Raw genomic sequence first — 21,117 nt, forward strand, 5'->3', positions numbered from 1 at the left:
CATAGCCATGGGTATGCTCATTTTCAGCTACCTGTTAACAATTAATAAAGCTCTCAAGAAATTTTCTGATTTTCAAATTATTTTCTCACCACTTAAATTTGAGAAGTTGTGAGGTAGAAACATAGTAGGGCTCAGAGTGAGAAATTCTTTTGCTCAGTTATAAACATGAGTGGCAGCAGTTGGGGATTAGAGAAAATTCCACATACACCTATGACAGTGTAGGAAGGAGGATAGTTGCAACATTAGATGAGGTGACTGAAGGGCATTTAAACAGCATATATGCCTGGGTTAAAAGTCATCTGCACATGCTGACCCTTCAGGGACTGGCAAGTTTCAGAATGTGGGGTACTCAAAATCAGATTTAAGTTTTCAATAGTTTGAAAGCAGGAAGCAGATTAAGAATTCAAGGCATGAACATGCAATGGAAATGCGTCCAAAACAATCCAAAATCTCATTGCAGAATTCTAGTCCTGAATTTACTCCTGAGTTACTGAGGGATTATAAACTGAATCTTTACCTGGATTCAGTCAGGAAGTAGAATTTATCTTCCTTTGCAAGTGCGGAATTTTCAGTGAAAGGTTGAAATCGTGTATTTGATCTATATTATTTAGATTTTAATTTTATTTTTATATATAACTATGTATTTTATTGTAGTGTTGGTTCCTCATAGGCATTGTCATCCTGTCTTAATTTGCCACTGTCTGTAGTGTCTGTTCGAGGGTCAGGCTGTACATCCCATGAGGCATCTCTGCTCATGACGAGAGCGTAGGTAATGAATCGTGTCTGCCAAGTGTCTGTGCTGCATCCTGGAAGATGTAGGCCAGGAGAGCTCCAGTCATAGAGGAGAACAGGAAAACGGCAAATGAACTACAGTTCTCACAGAGCATAATTGCAGTATTTCAGAATTGAAATATACTGCATTTTGGTGGTTCAGCTTTTCAGTGAGAAAACAGCATTTTCTGAAAAAATTAGATATTGCTTGAAACTGAGTTTTCCATTGGAAAACTAGTTCTGACAAAAAATTTCTAATTGATCTATGCTTGATCCTTCTCTACATTTCTTAAGAGAACTGCAGTTCTTACCAGCTTCAGCAACACACACAGAGTTTCTCAATGGCTCAATCTAAAAATATAAATGAGAAGTACATTTGAAAATACAAGTAATTTTATGTTATGGAAACATGAAAAACATTGGAGTGAATGAAGATTAAGAAGCTAAGAAGGGTTAAGTTTTGAGGATAATCTGATAATTCAAAGACGACATTTCAAAATTTTTAGCACTTGTACAGAAAGTAAAAAAAAATTTCAGATGTTTTTAATTAAAAGAATTCTAACAAGGTCTAGTTGGGAAAAGTGAGTACTCGCATTTTTATCTAACATCAAAATAAAGACAGGATTGCTTCACACATTTTGGACATTTTGGTAGAGGTCATTTTTGGTTTCTCCAAGCCTGTTCACCCATCTGTGATCTTTTCAAATACCATTAATCGAAAATGTTACACCAGTAGCGAGAAAAAAAAACGTGTTTTAAAGAAAAAAGCATGTTGTTTGACAAAGTAATGAAAGCAGAAGAAATCTCACTATAAAAGAGTGTAACAGATTACAAAACTAGAGATTAGCGATCAATGGTTTCATCCTTAGGGTTGTTTGCAATTTATGATATGACCTTATGCTAGACAGCCAGCCAGCTGGAAGGCAATTGAATGATGATTTCATGTGAAAGACATTGGACAAGGTCCTGAAGTTCTGGGTTCAGTTCTGTGTGGGTGAAACTCTGTGTATGACCACATGTCAGTTGGCCTGTTCTCCACTTACGACACAAGGATGACAATACTTCAGGGCAGAGGCTGATTTCTTACTGTGTGTCTCAGTAGCACTTAGCACAGTCCCACTACTACATCCCAGTACTTACTGGGTCTTGCAGGTTTGCCTTGGTTAGGAAGTTGTTCTGCTGTGCCAGAAACATTTTTGATATTTCAAACACATGGAAATTGCAAGTCTGTTTCAGAAGGAACCAAATACAGTTGAATGTTTTACATGCAGAAATTCCACCAGAATTCCTGGTATCTTAGAGTTTTGTGACTCACTGTGAGTGTGGGAGAGCAAAGTTCAAGTCCCAGCTTAATGTTCAAGTCCCTATAGCTCCTGCTAGGGGGTAGTCAGGTGTACTTTTGCTCTGTGTTTTGACCAGAAATTCCATCCCAGACTTGGCCAGCCTTCCCATAAAACTCATCAAAACCAACCTTCTCTCATTTTAAGTTGCAATTTCAATTGCTTTACTTTCTGAAAATGCATTTTGTTGGAAAATACTCAACCAGCTCTATTCTGGGTACTACTGTGGTATTAACTGTAAACAATAATTATGAGGAGAGGATTTTAAAAATCTCTGCAGGTTCTGACTAGGATAAAGACCTAGGTTAAACTTTCCTGGAGCACTGGAAAACACTAGTTAAATTCTTCTGATGCAGTGCTTTGTTATGTCTGGATTACCCTGTTTCATGGCCATGCAGACCCTAGAAAGCCAGTGGGTTAGCAGAAAATGCAAATCAGAGGGGAAAAGTTGCTCTTTAGGAGAAGTATGAAATTAGTATGCTGGATTTACTCTAGGTGAGAGCAGAGCCTGTCATTAATTTTGCAATCTATGTCACAAGATGTTTTGCCTACATTTTCAAAGCCTTTCAAAGTCCACAAGAAGATGCATCATCACCATGGAAAATCAGGATACTCCTCAGGAAAAATAGCCAACACAGATATTTCAAAGTTAATCTATGAAGACTAATCCATGAACAACTCCCATAAAAATGGTAGCTGCTTAGGAGGCGGAGATTTCATTTTTAATGCTGATCTTTTCTCCCTGCAGAATATTGCTCCCACCTTATCAATATTTTAGAAAAGAAAGAGAAACCTTCTGCAGCTGCAGAGGCAATTTGGAGGGATTAAAAATTTATCCTGTTTTGAGCAAAGCTTTCAGCAGGTGCTAGAATCCACTTAATCACAGGTGGGTAACCTGCGCAGCCTCTCTTTCCCATGGCTGAAACTGGAGTGAAGGTCCTGGCAATTCTTTCACGCAGGGATCTTCTGTCAGGGCCTGCTTCCAACTCCGACCATAGTGGGCCACCCACTTTGCCTAGAACAGGACAAAATTCAAGTCTAGGATGTAAAAGTGACATTTTTTCTTCTAGTTTCTTTCATTTGGTGAGGAAACAGAGTCAAGCCCGCTCTTGGAGCAGCTCAGTTACCGTGGCAGGGTTACACCAGGCATTGAATTTGGCTCAATAATTAAAAGGGCTAATTAACATTAGCTGAAATTCAGAATTTGGGCTCTGCAGGAAATTCAGACAATTCCACGTTGATTTTCACTCTAAAGTGGAAAGAGCCATGTGGTTTAGAAATTTCTCTCCAAAATATCACCATCGCCAAGAATTTTATTGGGATGAAGAAGGAGGAAAATAGGAAAACTCCATTTGAGACTCAGAAATCAAAACAAAACCTTAATTTCTAAGAGACTTTTAAACATATGTTTTCTTCCCATCTCTAAAGGAAACCTAATTAAAACATTTCCTTTCAAGTATTTTTCAGTGACATTTCATCATGATTATAATGTTAAATGGAATGTTTTGCTTAAACAAACCAGCTTTTTTCAGGTGTAGAAATATTACCTGGGAGTTGGGGAGACTTTTCCCTTTTTTTATTTGGTCTATTTGACACTATCACAGTTGGTTTACTAATGCATATGAATGAGCAAATATACACCATTGCTAAGGACAGAGTACTCTTAAGTGTTTTCTGCTCTCAAGAGAGCAAGTTGCGGCTGACAATGATAGACTGTATAGAGTAACCATACCATTTGTTTACAGATCTGCATATAATTTCCACCCACTAGAACTAATTGCTTTTATGAACAGCAGTAATTAGAAGTGCCAAAGAAGCATCAAATTTTCTGACTGGGCATGGTATAAAATGGTGTGTAACAGTGTGCTGTGACAGTTTAGACTAGGGCAGATAGCAATTTAGGAAAAGAATATAGTCAAAGAGCTTGTTGATACACAGAAAACTGATAGTTGGAGCTTCCTGCTCGCACTTGTGGCTGCAACTGCTCTTGGTCATTTTCTTTAGAACTCTCAGTGAAAACACACTTGGACACACCACTTTTGATTAACATTTTGTTGGGAAAGTTTTCTCAAATAAAGAATGGCACAGCAGAGAAGAATCACTGTCTGATGCAAGTAGAACAGAACAGTTGGATTGTCAGGAGAATCAGGTAGAAGTCAAGAGCTCCGGTTCAAAAACAGTCCTTGAATCTAGGTCTCCCACTGCAGATAGGAGCATTTTCATCATCAGGCTGTTCGAATACTGTCATATGGGTGTCTATCAGCTTTGATCCTGTCCCGTTATAAAATAGGAACACGTTGGAAAGCTAGAAAACGTGCTTCCAGTTCAGTATGGGGCTCAGTGAGCCTATGGGAAGAGTGATCCCCACTTCCCGTCCCTATCCTTCCCTTCCCTGAACCACTGCCTGGTAGGACAAATGCTCTCCTGGACACGGGGAAGTACTAGTGCCAGGACTGCATTGCTCCACCTATCCAAACTGCGAATGTGTCCAGCCTCCTGAGAAGTAGTCCAGTGGGGGAGGGAGGGGGCGGAAAGGGATGATTTTTCAGGCAGAGGATTCAAGCTTTGTATCTCAGTGCCAGACAGGTTTCTGCATCATTTGTGATAGGTAATACTGGAAATCCATTTCTGACTAAGGTCTAAATAATTACTGCCAGAATGCCATCGTGGTGCTGATGAGTATTTCTCCAACAGAAGAAAAACAGCATGTTGATTCTTGAACCACAGAAAGCCATAATTGTCATTTAAAATCTGGCATGTTGTTTAAAATACTAAATTCATTATCTTTCAGAATCTTTATAATTATACATCTAAACTATCACTCTGAATACATTTACAAGTGTAAAGAAACAGACATTCTTTTTTCTGACAAGGGATTAGACTATTGGTTGTTCTATTTTTAAGATCTTCCTAAACCTAAATATCAAAGCCCAAGCTTAAAATGAAGTTAAAAAATCCTACCTGCATAGACTGTAAAGCCCGTTCTGTTTCAAAGCTATTTGTTCCTGTTACAGTTACCCAAAGACCTTATAATTATGAAATTGCAACACTTATTTGGAACATGTCTTTTGCTCACACGATAGCAAATGTTCCTGCTCCTCCTCTCACAATAAAATGACCATATCAAATACATTTTTTCATAAAAATAAAGAAGTCCTGGGGAAAAAAAAACCCCACAGAATATTAAAACTTCTCAGCTTCAGAGATACCAAACTGTTATCAAGGACTGTGACAGGGTATAAATTTTCAGAAATATTGAAAGGAGGAGAAAAAAATCAAGCTTTGACATTAACAAGATGATAACAGCCATTGGCTCTTGTTCACTAACTTCCACCCGAGAATTTCAGCAGTGAGATAATCAGGCTTTCACTGACTTGTATGGGAATGGATCTGACTTGGATCAGACTCTGCTCTTTGGCCTGCCTGTTATTATGTGGAGTTATTCGCTGGAAGAGTTTTGACAAAAATAATAACCCCCCGAGTGAGGTTTTCAAGAGCAGAGACTGTATGTCAGACAGGTAAATCACAGACAAGTCCAGATCCTTGAGTTAGCTCTGCACTCATGTGATGTCTGAACGTAAGCAGAGCTCTTGAAAATCCAGAGCTTTGAAAGCTTGGGAGACTGAAGGATCTATCTAGTACTGATCTCAACGTGAAATATTCTGCCAGTAGGGGAAAAAAGAAATCAGACATTGCTCCTACTCTAAAAAGCATGTTGTGGCTTCATGCTTTAAAATAGTATTACAAGCATGGAAGATGTTATCAAAACTTGAGAGTTCATAAGATGATTTTCACATCATTTCTTCCACTTGCAACTAGGAACCAAGAAGCACTGGTGAGAAGACTTGCAGATCTTGTTTCAGATTTTCTTCCTGATGTGATTTCTGACTGTATGTAGACAACCCAGTGGTTAAATGCTAACAGTTAAAAGGAGTTAGGTCCCTCTTGTTACTTTAAATAATTGAGACACTGGTGCATATTTGCATCTTAAATCAAAAATTCGTATTTTTGAAAAGCTTCCTCAATGCAGCAATGCTTTAGTGATGCGAAGTTAATTATTAATAACATGTAATTTCTTGATTCAGTGACTCTTGAGCAAGGAAATTCAAGGAACAGAACTGATTCTGTCCCCTGAACTTTTCTGTTGCTGCATGTGCCATGTGTTCTGGCAAACAGTTAGCCTTCCCATAGCAAACACCTGGGTGTAAGTTATTACACACCCTCCCCCTCGCAAGGCAGCAGCAGAGAAGCACGGTCTGTTTGTAGCCTTGGCTGGGTGCATCTGCTCAGCTGGTCCTTGTTCCCATTCTGCTGGCTGGCCTTCCATTGTATTGCAAGGACAAGTTATTACTTAGATAACACTCCTGTTTTCTGGAGTAATGGTGTTTTGGTTTTCAGTTGGCTATCACCCTAAAGATCAACAAGGCTCAATTTTCTGTAATGGCAGGCCTTGGAGTGTATGGGCAGCTGAGGCAGCTTTCGTATCTTGGATGTCTGGTGTGTTATTTATCAATAACATCAGGAATTTATGGGCTTGATGTCAAGATTATACAAGGAGCTCTAGTTATGAGAAACATGACAAGAATGTGGCCAGGTACTCTTAGCATGTGTCTGCAGACATCCATATGTGCTGGGCTGGGTGTTGGCATTCATTTCAGTATCCTATGTATTAACAAATGCTGCAGCATTTTAGGCACCAACCTACAAAGCAGCCCACGTGGGTGGACCCCTTGGCAAAGCCCTCTGAATTCTGAGTCTTTGTTTGCCAGCACAGGAGGGAAACGTGCAGCTCCTGGAAAAATTACATTGATGCACATTTGTAAGAAACCTCAGCCTCACTGCTATTCATTATGGATTTTGTGATACCTGCATTTGGGGCTCAGATTCATTCATCACTGGCACTTAAACTTGAGAGGCAATCTAGCTATATGCCAAAGAACATCTTAAGTGTTGTTGTGTGTTCCTTGTACAACCTGTGCAATTTTGGCAAATAGGAAGAAGAGAAAATACCATAACGCTTTGCTTAAAAAGAAATTCTTTCAAAGTTCTGGTGCATATGATGTGTTTTATAGAAAGGGAATTGAGCTGAAATAGTACTATAGTGATATGCTTGATCGCTAAGGAGAGGAGATGTAATGATTTTGGACAGCAACTGTCAGGGTTAAGAAAGTTATTTGTTCCATTGGTTTATGGCACAGACTAGTAGTATTTTATTGTCAAACAGAATTAGTTTTATATCAAGAAGAGTGATTACTTGGGTTCACTGTGTTTGAGATTAAACTTGATGATTTCATGTCCATTATTGATTTAGGCTTTACATTCAGTGAAGTAGCGGTTTATATTTTACTTAAGGGGATTTGATCACAGTAGATGTAATCTTCAATGGTTTCTGCAAATAAATTAGTAAAGTTGCTATGCCTCTTACAGTAACTGAAGTGAAGGGGGCTAGAAAAAGGCCGCATTGTCTCAACAAGACCAGTGCAAAAAGATCTAGAGAAGGTGGCAAAAAATGCTGCTTACCTTTTCCAGTGTGCAAGGGACATGCTAACACCTGAGTACGGCATGCACAAAAGCAGGAACCATACAGAAGATACTCTGCCAATGGCACATTGCAGCTCCAGACTCAGATGATACGTATTTGCCAAAGTGATGCAAAAAACTTACTGTAGATCGTCTCCTCTAATTTATCCTGAAATTACACCAAAGGAGAGAGGGACATCCAAGGTGCTTTCCAACATTAGAACAGGGTCAATGAAGCATCAAATGTGGGCGGCCTCTGTAGGAAGCAAATGTGCAAAGTGTGTAATATGTGTCACTAAAAATAGCCCCTTTCGAAACATCTAAAATCAGACAGTCTGTTAGAACATGCCATGAGGAACCAACCAAGCAGTGCAGTCTGGTGTGGGTCCTGCTCTGCTGCTGCTGGGAAATCTGTAGCCAAGAGAAGACAGATGGTTTGTGCCCAGCCAGGGCTCTGCTCCCTTGGGCAGTGGGGCATGTCTACAGAGGGAGGAGAGAAAGCATTTCATGGAAGCCACTGTCAAAAGTAGGCCATATCAACTTGAGAGCTCTGCAGCATTCCCCCAGGGATGGACGGTATGGGATGCTATCTATTGTACCTTCACCGTGAGCAGTTGTGGAAGCAGAAACAAGTCCTGCTAGCTTTATTTAGAGCTGTCATATTCAGGCCATCATGATTGCAAGCTCCTCTGGCTTCCAAAATACTGTCCTTTGTTAGAGCTCTCCTCAGATGTCTCAGTAGATGCTGAACTAGCATTGCACCCTGAAAAAAATTGTGGGGCTGTTTGGCTAGCACTGAGTCATGCTACCTTTACTGTCTTCCTCTTTCCACCCTACTGTATGCTTGTACATTGCCTCTGCGACTTAGGCAGTTTTCAAACACACTAGAACAGGGACCATAATGCACATCTTTAAAGGTATTTAGACTCAGCACCTGTGTGCACAGGTTTTTCATCTGCATGCTTACGTAGCCTTGACCTAGCCAGAATCACTGTGCAGCTAACCTAAAAAAACCACTCTGTGTGCAGACAAGTCTGACACAGTGTGGGATGTACTGAGCTCTGGCTCAGCATTGCATTTAGTCCCTAGCTCCCATGAGGTTTCCCGTCTTCATACCTGTCTATACATTGCCTACTACTACCAGATGGTAATTCAGGAAACAAACCTTAAATTGTGTTTTGTTCCTTACCCAGAAGGCAGTGCACAAAACACCCTCTGTAACTAAGCACTTGTTGCACGGTTAAACATTAATAGCTACCAAGACATACAGCAGCTGATGTTGGCCAAGGCTTGTGTAATGATGTTTTCCGTTCTGTAGTTTGGGTTACTCCTAGTTCTTCATTCCCTGCAGTGTATTTGTTTCATTAGGGACACAGCAAAGCACAGTTCTGCCCCGTCTGCGATATCCCCAAGTGTCAGGTGTTTACTACCTCATTTTTTTCTGTATTTCAATTAGTGCCCTTTGCCTTTTGTCCTTTCACTGAAAGGCATGGAGAATAATCTGGCTCCATCTTCTTTACTCCCTCCCACCAGATACTTACAAACATAGTTAAGATTGCCCCTGAGAGACTGAGACTTCTCCAGGCTAAACAGTGCCAGCTCTCTCAGCCTCGCCTCACGTGTCAGGTGCTGCAATCCCTTAGTCATCTTAGTGGCCATTCACTGGACCTGCTCCGGTATGTCCGTGTCTTTCTCATAGTGGGGCATCCAGAACTGAAAACAGTACTCCAGATGTGGTCTCACCAGTGCAAAGTAGCTTTTCCAGGCTTTGGAAAGACGTCTCCATTCCAAAGGAGAAAGAAAAGAGAAGGAGGAAGCAGATGCATGGTTTTGAAACTAATTGGATGCATTCATTCTGATGAGAGTTAAAAATAAAAAGCTGTTGCCCAAAGCATTATTTTTATTATTTTTTTTTTTTACTAATTTGGGGATTTGTTTATCATTTTAGTTTCTCTGTTCAGTGAACTGGTTCATATTTAATGGATCACTAAGTTATGACTACAACAGAAATGGCAGAGCATGTGTTTTCTGATTTAGGTGTATGGACAAGTGCCCTCTTTTGCTGGAAAGAGAACAAAGCTAATATTGCTCAATAGCAAAACAGTTGAACCAAATGCTTCTCAGTGTAGGTGGCAAAGTGAATGACAGGTATCTGTCATTGTGGCTCTGATAAGCTTTTCTTGCTGTAATGCATAAGCAAAAAACCTACAAATGTGACTAAGTCATGCTGCCTGACTGGTAGGTCAAGGTCATAAATCATTTGTGATGCTTTGGAGAATGTTACCCAGTGGCATCTGGGAACACAAGCCCTGTTAGCTTTCAGGAAGATTTAGCCTTCTTCCTGCTTAAAAGATTTGTTAAAGGTATTTGAGTACTGTAAGAGATGTCAAAGTGGATGTACATGCCAAAGAATATTTGAAAATCTTAGTAGCTTTCTACTGGGGCCTCATTCTCGACACGGACTGGAGACAGTTGTTAACACTGTTCAGGAAGACAGGGCTCTGGTATCTGCTGTATTTCTCCCTGCCTGTGCACTCTTCTTCCCCCTTGAACAGCACAAGGGTCCATTACTGCTGCCTTTCTCTGGTCTACTGCAGTGTAGGAAGACACTGCAACATTTTTTTTTGTGAGATTTTTTTTTTTCCTGACTACAAAGCCAAACAAGTCTCACAGTAAAGACAAGCCAGGTTTAGTATGTAAAAGCAGTGTTAAAAAAGATTAAACCAGGCAGAAATAGATTCAGTAAAAAGCATACAGTTTTAAGTAATTAGGAGATCTGGCACACTTCTAACACATTTGCCCCATTCATGAAAAAAAGAAAAAAGCTGTGAATCTATTCTTCTGTTTTCTCTTTTTACACCGTGCAGATAATTGCATGATGTATCATTTACAGCGTATGTGATGCTGTTACTGAGAAAATGCCAGCTATTCCCAACTTTTGTACTGACGTGGCTACCTCAGTGTTTTTAACCTCTATTTATTTTTTCTTTCCTGGCAGGAAGAAAAAAATGCTTGTCTAGTGCTATATGTTGTTACCTTTCATGAAAGGGATTTCCAAGAAAGATGGTAGAAATCTTTTTTTTTTTTAATCCATGAAAATTGCCAGTCCTCTAACTGCAGAAACACTTAATATCTATGTAACCTGCAGATATAAGGCATTTAAATGTGAATCATAGTAGCCTTCTTCTCAACATGACCCATCCTCTCTCTTGAATTTTTAATATGAAGAGTGTTGTTTGCTAGAGGCTAGCTCAGGTCCTAGGGCGAGGGGGCCTACTTCTGCCATAGAAGAGTCCTGTATCCCTGCTAAAAAACCAGCCTGTGAACATAAGCAGCAGGTGATTAATTTAAAGAATGAGTCCAAATTAATGGCCAGATTGAATGGCTCCAAGGGCTTGTATGACGTAATTTCAAAATTTTCGTATTTAAAAATGGCAGAAAATGAAGGCAAAAGGCAGCCCCATGCACTGGTATGTCTCTAGGTAGGGACACTCTATCAGCTTCTGGCAAATCAAGGGAACTAGTTGACTTACAAACTGTATTATGTTGACAAAAACATACTTCCATTATTTGGATTGCTGGTACATACAGTGCTGACTCAAATCACTAGCATTTCCTTTTAAAATACATCCTCATGAGTTACAATGACCAAAAGCCTAACAAAGTAAGCCACAGTAAAAAAAGGTAGCACAGTCAAATAACAGCTGAACATACAGCAAAATCCTTGCTTTGATCCTTGTTTGCCTTTGGAAATACTATGTCAAGTGTCCTTATTGAAATGAAGCTTAGTTTAAAGTGGAAGCAGTTGTCTCAGGAACGCCACAGTGGCTCCTGGGTGTATAATAAACTCGTTAAGCACAGGGCTGGCTGATTTATACTTTGTTCCTGATGTGCAAAATCCTCACCAGCACATGAGGCTTCTGTGTTTACTATCAAGTTTTTTTCTCCTCCTGTGCTGCCGCTGCCCGGTTCCTGAGGTCCGGCACACCCGGCCTCTGTGCAGGCGAGTCCCCCTGCGGCCGCCCATCTCCGTGCCGCTTCAGACAGGGTCCAGGAGGTGGAGCAGTCGCATGGTTCTCGGCGTGGTAGGCATCAGCATCTTCCTATTTGAAAAGTAATCGGGAATCCCGAAATGGCTCATTACATCCCTACTGTGATCAGGTATCCGGCCAGCTTTTCATTTTCAATATACTTTCTGCTGGTGGTGTCAACAGAAGGAAATGCAGCAAGAGAAGATGAACTCTTTCCAAATTAGGGAATGCCCGTAGAAACTTTGACTTTTAGAAACCTTATATAGAGGAATGCAGCTTCTGTGCGGCAGCAAATTAAATGGCTTTAGTTATGTGCTCAGCTTCTTCTGGCACAAACCCTAAAAGCCTGAAATCTTTTCCTAGTCTGTATTTTGGTGATGCGTGCTTTGGTGCTTTTAAACCATTTGCTAGGTTAGAATGATGCATTAGAGGTGGCTCAAAGCCAGAAAGGGACTTGAGCAACCCTCTTCTGCACTGGGCCAGATCTAATCGAGAGTCAACACAGGTGCCATACACAGTATTTACGAATATGCCAGGCAAAGGAGCTCATTTTATGCATTTATTTCCAGTAATCATGTAACCATGTACCTAAACAAGTGTATATACCTCCACGCTTTTACATTATGGAGCAGTTTTAGAAAAGTAACTGCATTTGCTGTATTGAACCACAGCCTGTATTTATCTGGCATTGGCTGAAAACTTTTTTTGCACGTTGGTCTGACAGAGATGTTATTGCACAAACCCATGCTGTAGGTTTTCTTGACGTTTGCTGAATCATCTCATTGTGGTTATGGACTTCAATAGGATGTCAGCGTTAGATGGCCATTATTGTGAGTCAATGTAGCAATTCTCAGGTTAGATTTTTTTTCACTGAAGCCTGACTTTGTCAGAGCCTTGTGTGAGCAGTGTTTTCAAAACGTCCCTTCAGTAACTTGCTGTGTAACAGAGCTGGACTCTGTAGGAGCCGTTGCCATTTTTATGTCACACACAGGGACCTTCAGGACACCGAAGTAACATAAGCACAAGCCCTCACTGGCAAAGACCAAGAAACAAAGAGCCGCGCCATGCATCTATGTGTGTGCGTGCTGTGTCATTGTCATCTTCTGTGTCACCATCATATGGGGGGCACTTCCTAGCTAATTAATGACAGACCAAAATGGTGCTTTTGCACAACTGTATGGCAAATCCCAGCATGGGCCTCAGCAAGGTAAGGAAAAGCATCCATGTGGATTGGTAATGTGCGAGGAAGATTGTGTGTCATGCTGTGGATCCTGGTCAGATAGGCAATGGTCTGCTGTCTCCTTTCTTCTTGGGTGCACTCCGACACACAGCCCTCCCCTGAGTCAGGCTCACCTTGAGTCGTCAGTCAGGCCCCGGTGTCTGACAGTTCTGCTGTGGCCAGCAGAGAACGTGCTAGTACTGCTGCTATGGGTATTTTCAACAACGTGGGATTTGGGCCATCTCTGATTTCTCCCAGCCCCTGCCGAGCCCCTTCCCCTCCCCTACTTGGAAGGTTACGAGTCGAAGGGAGCACAGCACCGCTGTGTTTCCTGCTTGTGCAGGCCCCTTCTCTTGGTCTGTAGGCAGACTTCTGTAAGGTGCGGGGGCGGTAGCAGTACCAATGTGTCTACTCTTCAGTGAAAAACAACTGCTGAAAACGGCCTTTTGTGCTTACAGGAGAGCGGGTGGGGATCCTAGCTGACCCATTTTATTCAATAACTGATGTCAATGGAATTAACATCCTCTGGCTTTGGATAAAGTTCTTAATTTTGTTTTTTGTATCGTGCTACGTAGCAATTTCTTCAGTCCTTGCTAAACTTCTCCAGAAAAAGAGATTCTTGTAACCTGTCTTTGTAAATCAGGCTTTTCAAAGTGAAAAAGTGATTTAGACTTTAAAAAAAAGATCCCACAACATTTTCATTTATATCGGCCAATTTAGTGCTATCAGCTAGGTATTAGTAATGATGCTATAGGTGTGCATGTATGCTACATGAACATGTAGCATTGCATAAGTGGTATAAACACATCTTATTTACCGTACCTGGGATTAAAAGAGATACCTGCACCCAGTTTATACAAACCAAGGGGAAACATTAACAAAGGCTTAACTATGATTAGACGAAGAGTTCCCTTCTATAGTTTTATTTCCTTGCACTAGCCAGGTGGCTTTACTTAGTTTGCCTGCCTGTCTGGGTTTTGGCTCTGACCGTTCACTGTATACCAAAATTGAAGTAAATTGTGAAAATAAAAGACACTCTTAATCTATCTATTGGAAATAAAATTAAGTACCTTGTCAAAATTAATTTTCCATGGAAGGAGGAATATTTTACCTCAAGTGAAAGGTTGATTTATAGCCTGTAGTATAGTAAGTGGCATCTGTTTATGTATGTTACAATTTTTTGAATATTTTAATAAGTTGCTAATTCATAATGAACAATAATGCCACCTTGTGCTTTTTCAGAGAGGTCAAGCTTTCATTATGGGTTTTCTGGGTTTCTGTTTGTTTATTCTTTTTAAAGAAGATGCAATTAACTCATGCTTCCCTTTTTTAAGCACCTTTCACGACAGGTGACGTTTTCTGTGATGAGAATCACTGCAAAGATTATAGACCGTGAACTTCAACTACAGAACAAACTTCAGTTCTTACGTGAAGTCTGATGTTAATCCACACTAGACTTGTGCCCAGACTGTGTATTTCATCTGATATCTTGATCAGTATTGGGTGCACAGTGTATGGATCTCTTCTCAAGAAGAACTGGTATGCATTTTAATGAACTTTTCTCCGTTTTAAGCTAGAAGTGTCTAAAAAAGCAAAACCTAAACTCATACAAAAATCCATTCTACAAAGTACTAGTTTCACTTTATGAAGAAAGTACATACACTTGAAAATACAGACACTATAAATTCCACTGGCACATGCACTCAGAAAAAGGGAAGTCTGGAACAACAAGGAGAACTTTTTACTAATGTTAAGCTTTGGTGTGTATGTGTGTTCCCTTTGCCACTAGCTAGGGTCAGAATTTGGCCAGTACAACTGCTGTGGGCTTTGGTTTGGCTAGTAGCGGTACCCAGAATACCAGGAAATCCTGATCGTATTTAAAGTCATCATGATTCCAGTGGGACCAAGATTATATCCTACTCACAGCATACTGTAACTCCTGCTCATGTGCTATTTGAGCACAGGAAATAACTAATGGATAAGATTTCAGTGTAAATATATTGTAAAATGGCATCATTCTTTGTAATGAATGCATAAATTATAAACACAGTATAGATAGACCTAGTTGAAAATGAATGCTTTGTAATAGTCATAGATTTCAGTGAGATCAGAATTTTGTTCATATGGCCGATGATTTTTCGTTTTTAAATCCTACTGATTAAAAAAAAATTCCTACAGATAATACCGTGGCATAGGAGAGTGTATTCTGCTCTGCCTACCGCAGTTTTAAATTGGAGGATTAAAAATATCCATTGTTCATTTCCACTAAATCTTGAGCTCCTTACTTGGTTTTTATATCATCAGATCCCATTGATTTTTAAATAGACTAACCCAAGATTATCAGAAGGAATGATGCAAGTCTTCACCTGCATTGGTTTATAAACCCTTACACTGATATTACGACTGTATTGGGAGGGTGCAGAATTAATAGCTAATTTTGCACGCTGGCTCCATTTTCACCGAAGAAAATCTCTTAAGCTTCATGAATACTACATAACGCAATGTGTCACCAGTTACATAAACTCTAAACACCGTCACTCACTCTGTTTGGTACCAGCTAGAGGTGCTACTGATTGGAAACAGCAGGGTCCAGTTTTGTGTAGTAAGAGGACATATCCAGCCTCTCAGGCTCCAGGACTGACTGGTAATTGTCTGTCTCTGTTCCTGTCTCAGTCCAGCTCCTAACAAGACCAGTGGGAGTTTCAGCTGAGACAGCCTTCAGGATCTGGCCTATTTAATTTGTGACAAAGACCACTATGCGGGCCTTTTGCTTGCCAAATCCTGAGGGCCCACTTTTTTGGAAGAAAAAAAAAGTTGTATTTGTTGGGCTATTTTTTCCCTAAATGAATGCAGGTGATTATTTTCGGTTACATAGCACAAACACATTGGTAGTTAAAATTTACACCTATGGTAGTTGTTTTGAACAGTTATGTGTGTGCGCGCACGCGCATGTTTGTGTGTGTGTGAAATATAACCATAAAGACTATTTTTCTGTAAAAGCTCATAGTCTGATACCTTTAGTTATACTGAATAGAGCACTGCAGTGTGAATAGATCCACTGGCGTCTCTTTAGTAAGACTGCTAAGGGGAAGGGTGTCACAGTAATGGGCAAATAGGGACCAAGTATAACTGCCAGTACCAAAAAAGTGTCATTTACGAAAAATGCTTCTTATTTTACTGTTGAGAATACTAAGTGGTGACCAACTGGAATTTGTGCCCAAAGCACATTAAAGTTTAGGTTCTCTGAGGCACTTCCTAAATCACAGTTTTCAATCCAGTCATCCAATTGACTTTATATAAAAACACATTTCAATACATTAGATGACAATAGCAATCATTAAATCATTCAGGTGACGTTAAATTGCTCCCATTAGTACCAAGGCAGCCCAAACCTTTGCAGTGAGTTTGTACAGTCAGATCTCAAACGTGGTCCAGCTGAAACCAGCAAAAGGGTGATGGAGGCACCTCCTGAGCACTGATGTCCAGTACTGTATTGTCTGTGGGAGGCCCGATTACCCCCGGAGGCTTCAGGAGAGTCTGTGTTTCTGGTTCTGCCACCATCTCCAAGACCTTGAGCAAAAGCTAAAAACTCAATTTCCTGTTCTGGCATTAGCAAGCTCCTTTCCTATAGCTCTTGCAATGAGGTCTGGGGTCACTTAATAATTTTGGGACTCTTTGGTTCTAATGGGAACATAAGGAAATTCAGAACACTGAATCAAAAATCTGACCTATGATGATTCACTCTGGAGAGCTAAAGGGAGAGGTTACGTTTGTTACCTTTTCCTTTAAATCCAAACATACCTCTCTACTGTTCTTTGCAAGACAATGGTCATTTAATATGTTCATCTGTTCTTTACATTTGGTGCTGGGAAAGCATCACTCACTGCAAAAAGAGAGGGCTGGAGCACCGTTTGCAGGGAAGGTTGGGTGAAACCCTTGGACTATATAATCTGGTAATTTGTGTTGCTTTGAGCAAGGAGGCACATGAGCAATCCATATGCTGGGGATTCTGCTGATTTACGGCTCACGCTGCAGGGGCACATCACCCTCAACCCAACCAGCAGATCACCCTGACCAGTATAAACGCAAAATGGTTTAGTCAGTTTTAAAGAAAATCACATGAACATTATGTTTATTTCTGCAGCAGAATCTGTTTCTTTCACAGTCTTTCAGTTGCTTCTTTTCTGAAGAGTGAAGTCTTTATTTCAGACATCTGCCTATAGAAAATAAGTATTTTTTTTTTTAAAGGGCACATTTAAAGATGAAAACTGAGGCTTGAATAACTTAGCATACAAATTACACAGATATAAAAGTTCTCTTTCATTGTCTTAACTTACAGTTTATTTTGTACAGAATTCATTATGTTATACATCTAAGACATTATATTGTATAAATATCTTGGGTGTGATGTATATACATATTCAGTGTTATAGATTCAGCAATTAATGTATGCATTTCACAATACACTATAGTGTATTTCAATGTAGTGCACATGATTTATATTTCAGAAAAGAGCATATCCGCTATGAAAAATTGGTATTTCATTCATAGGGTACTCTACCTTGAAATACAGGGGTTTTTTCCATTATATAATGGACTGTTTGTACTGTGTCGTATGGCTGTAAGATTTTCTTGTACATTCCCCAATATGAATTAAGAAACAGCAGCTCAAAACGTTAATCTATGTGGTTCTACATCAAGAGGAGAGCAGGGCACTGGTTTCCTAAGTTCTTACTTAAATGAGAAAGAAGGCATAGACAAGCCACGTGGAGCTAGGCTGTGTGTCGTGGCCAAATGAAATAAGAAGTTCCGCACAGATGAGAACTACCAGCTCTTGCTTCTCCATTCTCTGTGCGCCAGTGTTCAGCTGCTATAAATCACTCAGCTCTCATTACAAAAGTTGAGGGTCTGGCATCAGCTTTATTTTTAAAGTTTGCAAACTCCCCACATTCCGTTAATCCACTCTTTGCTTACAGAATTTTTCCGGGGTGTCTCCTGGTATATGTATCGATACTACATACTGTCTTTCCTTGATAGCAGGCAAAGAAACTCGCTCACAATGTCTTCTCTATACATGCCAGAAGTAAGATATGCTGTTTGTTCAGTATTAAATTACAGGTGTTGCTTTCCTGGGCACCTACTGAAGCATAATTCTAATTAATCTGTCAGCATAGTTTCTACTTTCTTTTTTACACAATTCTGGTTTCCTGCATATGTACATACATACATATTGTGCCTTTTGATCATTTGGCTACCTTTGCTTTGTACTCTCAAAAGCAGAGACTCTTTTATCAATGTAGAAATGCTGTTCATTTAACAGCAAAGTGGAATATTATATATTCCATGAATAAAAGACTTTATTTTAAAAGTCATTGAAAAAAATTTAGGTGAATCAGAAAATTGTGGGGTTTTAAAAATAATTTTAAATTAAATGTACTTACATTTAAAGTATGTCATCATTTTTAAACTAAAATTTGATATATTTCATTTAAAAAGGACTGATCAACTCAGAACTGTATTTTGCATCAAATATATTAATCTAAATTCTTTTCCTTTCGATTTTATGAGAAGTAGCATAAGCACTGAAACCAGCATAAATCCAGAATAACTCCACTTTATTGGTATTATCCCAGTTTTACTGAGAATAGAATTCTCTCCTCCCACTTCTTTTGTTTTTTGTATTGCCATTTTCCTATGTAAGACCTTTCATGGAACAGCATGTGATGTAAAAAAAGAAGAAAGTTGTAGATGTTTTTTCCTCTATTGCCAGATGTGGGGAGGGGTCTTTTTCTGGACACCTGTATCCAATTCCATTGTTTAATGGATCACCAGTAGCGGCTGTACTCCTTTCTAATGGGCTGTATTTGTAATTTAACTTTGGGATAGATGTATGTAATTTATGGGATAGTATGATGCCTATGACTGCAAAAGTCATGACTCTAAAGAAGCCCCACATTCAGGCACTGAGCCACAATCAGAAGAACTTCACTCAAGAACTTCACGACCATGCTGACAGATGCTGTACTGAGCTAGGACTTTACCCCCCTATAGTAAATAGAACACAGGCCCTAGTTACATGTCACATTCTACTCCAGAGTGTATTTTAGATGCGTGCTCAGTCAAACACCAGAATGGAAGTATTTCTGGTCCAACACTAACAGTCCTGGCACCCTGCATTTATAACTGTCTTCAGCAGCAACATCTGAAAGCACAGGGGTTTGCAAGCCACGTGGCAAGTAAACGCTGCAAAGGCTTGAGGTCTCCTTTGGTGGCTTCTAGTGATGACCACACTGCATGTAGGACTGTCCTTCCTCCACACACTAGCATGCAGCCTGAATGTACAGCTGCTTGTAGGTACTATGGACAACGAGGGATTAGGCCTCAGGTACAAGTTGAAGGACACACCAATATGACAGTAGAGAGCACCCTAACTTAAGTCATCTTCAGTCTTTCAAGCCATAGCCCTTGAAGGGAAATTTCCTGAACAAGTAAATAAAGCTGTTGCCTTCCATTAGCTATGAATGAGTCAGAAGAGCAGCTAAGCACACCGTAAGTCCCTTGGCACTCTGTGCTTATGTGGCACTGACTAGGGACAGAGTTCAGCATCTGCTGGTGTACTTAGCAGAACTAGAGCCACAGTGAAGAAACGGGTCGTGGAGTCCAGTACACTGCTGTGAGATCATAGTTTCACTGGTAAACTGATGGATATGCATTCATGAAAACAGCTGTGCTGTTTGCCCTCTGCAACTACCATCAGCAAGTTGTTTCCTCTGATTTCAAGACTAAATGTATTTATGGTTGATTTATACTCATTTACTATTGTGCAAACAGTACTCTTGCTTTATGGTTGGGCCAAATACAAAGTAACATGTTGGGAAGAGATGTTAAATTCTAAAAAGGGATTTTTATGTTGTTAGTAATAAAGGATCATAGTAGGAATTAATATTTCCTTATGAGGTCTGGATCATTTAAAGAGGAGAGAACATTTGTTAAACAACCCAAGATTTCATTTGACGCACAAGTGCTGCATCCCTTATGAAACAGAAGCATCTCCGTGCTCTATTATTTTCTCTACTTAAAATTAGATTATAACAGATGCCATCCCCTCACTATGCAGTTCAGTGCCAGCAAACATAAGTCTCTAATCACTTATATAAGCCTAGTATCCTCACTTTCTAGTCTCACCATTAAAATTCTGGTATTTTGCAGTAAACGTTCCCAGTTGTGGACTAGGATCCAAATGCAGAATTTCCCATAGTTAAGGTTGTCTGGTCTGTTCTCATATCAGAACTGAATTATAAAATTCAAATCCTATCTTGATCTACCTAAAAGATGGGAACTACGGTATGTAAGGCAGTTGTAATTTGGATCTTGTGTTTATTGCACAGGATCCATCACAAGAACATGTGCTTTATTGTTTTTGTTAAGTATTATGTAGATTCAGTTTTTTTCTAACTGTAATTTTCAACTTATATCAGTCATCCTTCAGTAAAAAAAATACATGTAATGCATATGAAATGGCAGCTTTGAATCTCCAGCATGTTTTCCTTGGTAAAATTGGGAATAGTCACTTTATAATGTGCCCAGTGTGTCTTTTCTTTCCTTCTTCCTTTTTTAATGAAACATGGTGTAAAGTTTTTCTCTTTAACGGCCTTATAGTCAGAGAAGTTTTAGACAAGGTCTGGGGCATTAGCCATTGAGCATGGACTTCTTTGTCCTGCTAAACTCTACAATCAATGTATTAATTAGTACAGAGTAACAGTGACTCCAAGCTTTTGCTAATTTGCTAGGAAATTTCCTTCCTATTCTATGCATTTCAATACCACATTTGACTTTCTCATTCTGATAATAATGTGTATTGTCACCCAAGCTGCTGTTTCAGCAAAGCATTTTCCTTTGAAGTATGTGCTGTTCTGTCGCAGGTTACTTTTTCATATTAGCAATGACAAAAGTAAACCCAGGGCTACTCTTGATTTTTATTTTCCAGGGTTTATTATTGTATTTACAGTTCCCTGTAAGAAGATACAACCCTTTTCCAGTAAGAGTTCTAATACCTTTCTATGTTTCAAATACTTACGACCCATATACCCATATAGAAAGGAGAAAGATAATCAGTGATGAAGGAGGTATCTCTAGGGGCTGATGCAGATGAATACAAAACTTAAATCATTATAAATATTACTGTACTACACTTTGGTACAACCGAAAAAAACCCTTCAAAGAAAATATTTAATGT

The 21,117-nt window shown here is 39.7% G+C and overlaps 1 long non-coding RNA gene across 1 annotated transcript in view; it reads left to right on the forward strand.

Moving 5' to 3' along the window:
• LOC127022818 (uncharacterized) overlaps positions 1–21,117 on the forward strand; it is a 63,690-nt gene that overhangs the window by 35,859 nt on the left and 6,714 nt on the right. The gene's annotated exons all lie outside the window — the stretch shown is intronic.

This window comes from Gymnogyps californianus, chromosome 16 (assembly GCF_018139145.2).
Source record: "Gymnogyps californianus isolate 813 chromosome 16, ASM1813914v2, whole genome shotgun sequence".
Classification (NCBI taxonomy): Eukaryota; Metazoa; Chordata; class Aves; order Accipitriformes; family Cathartidae; genus Gymnogyps; species Gymnogyps californianus.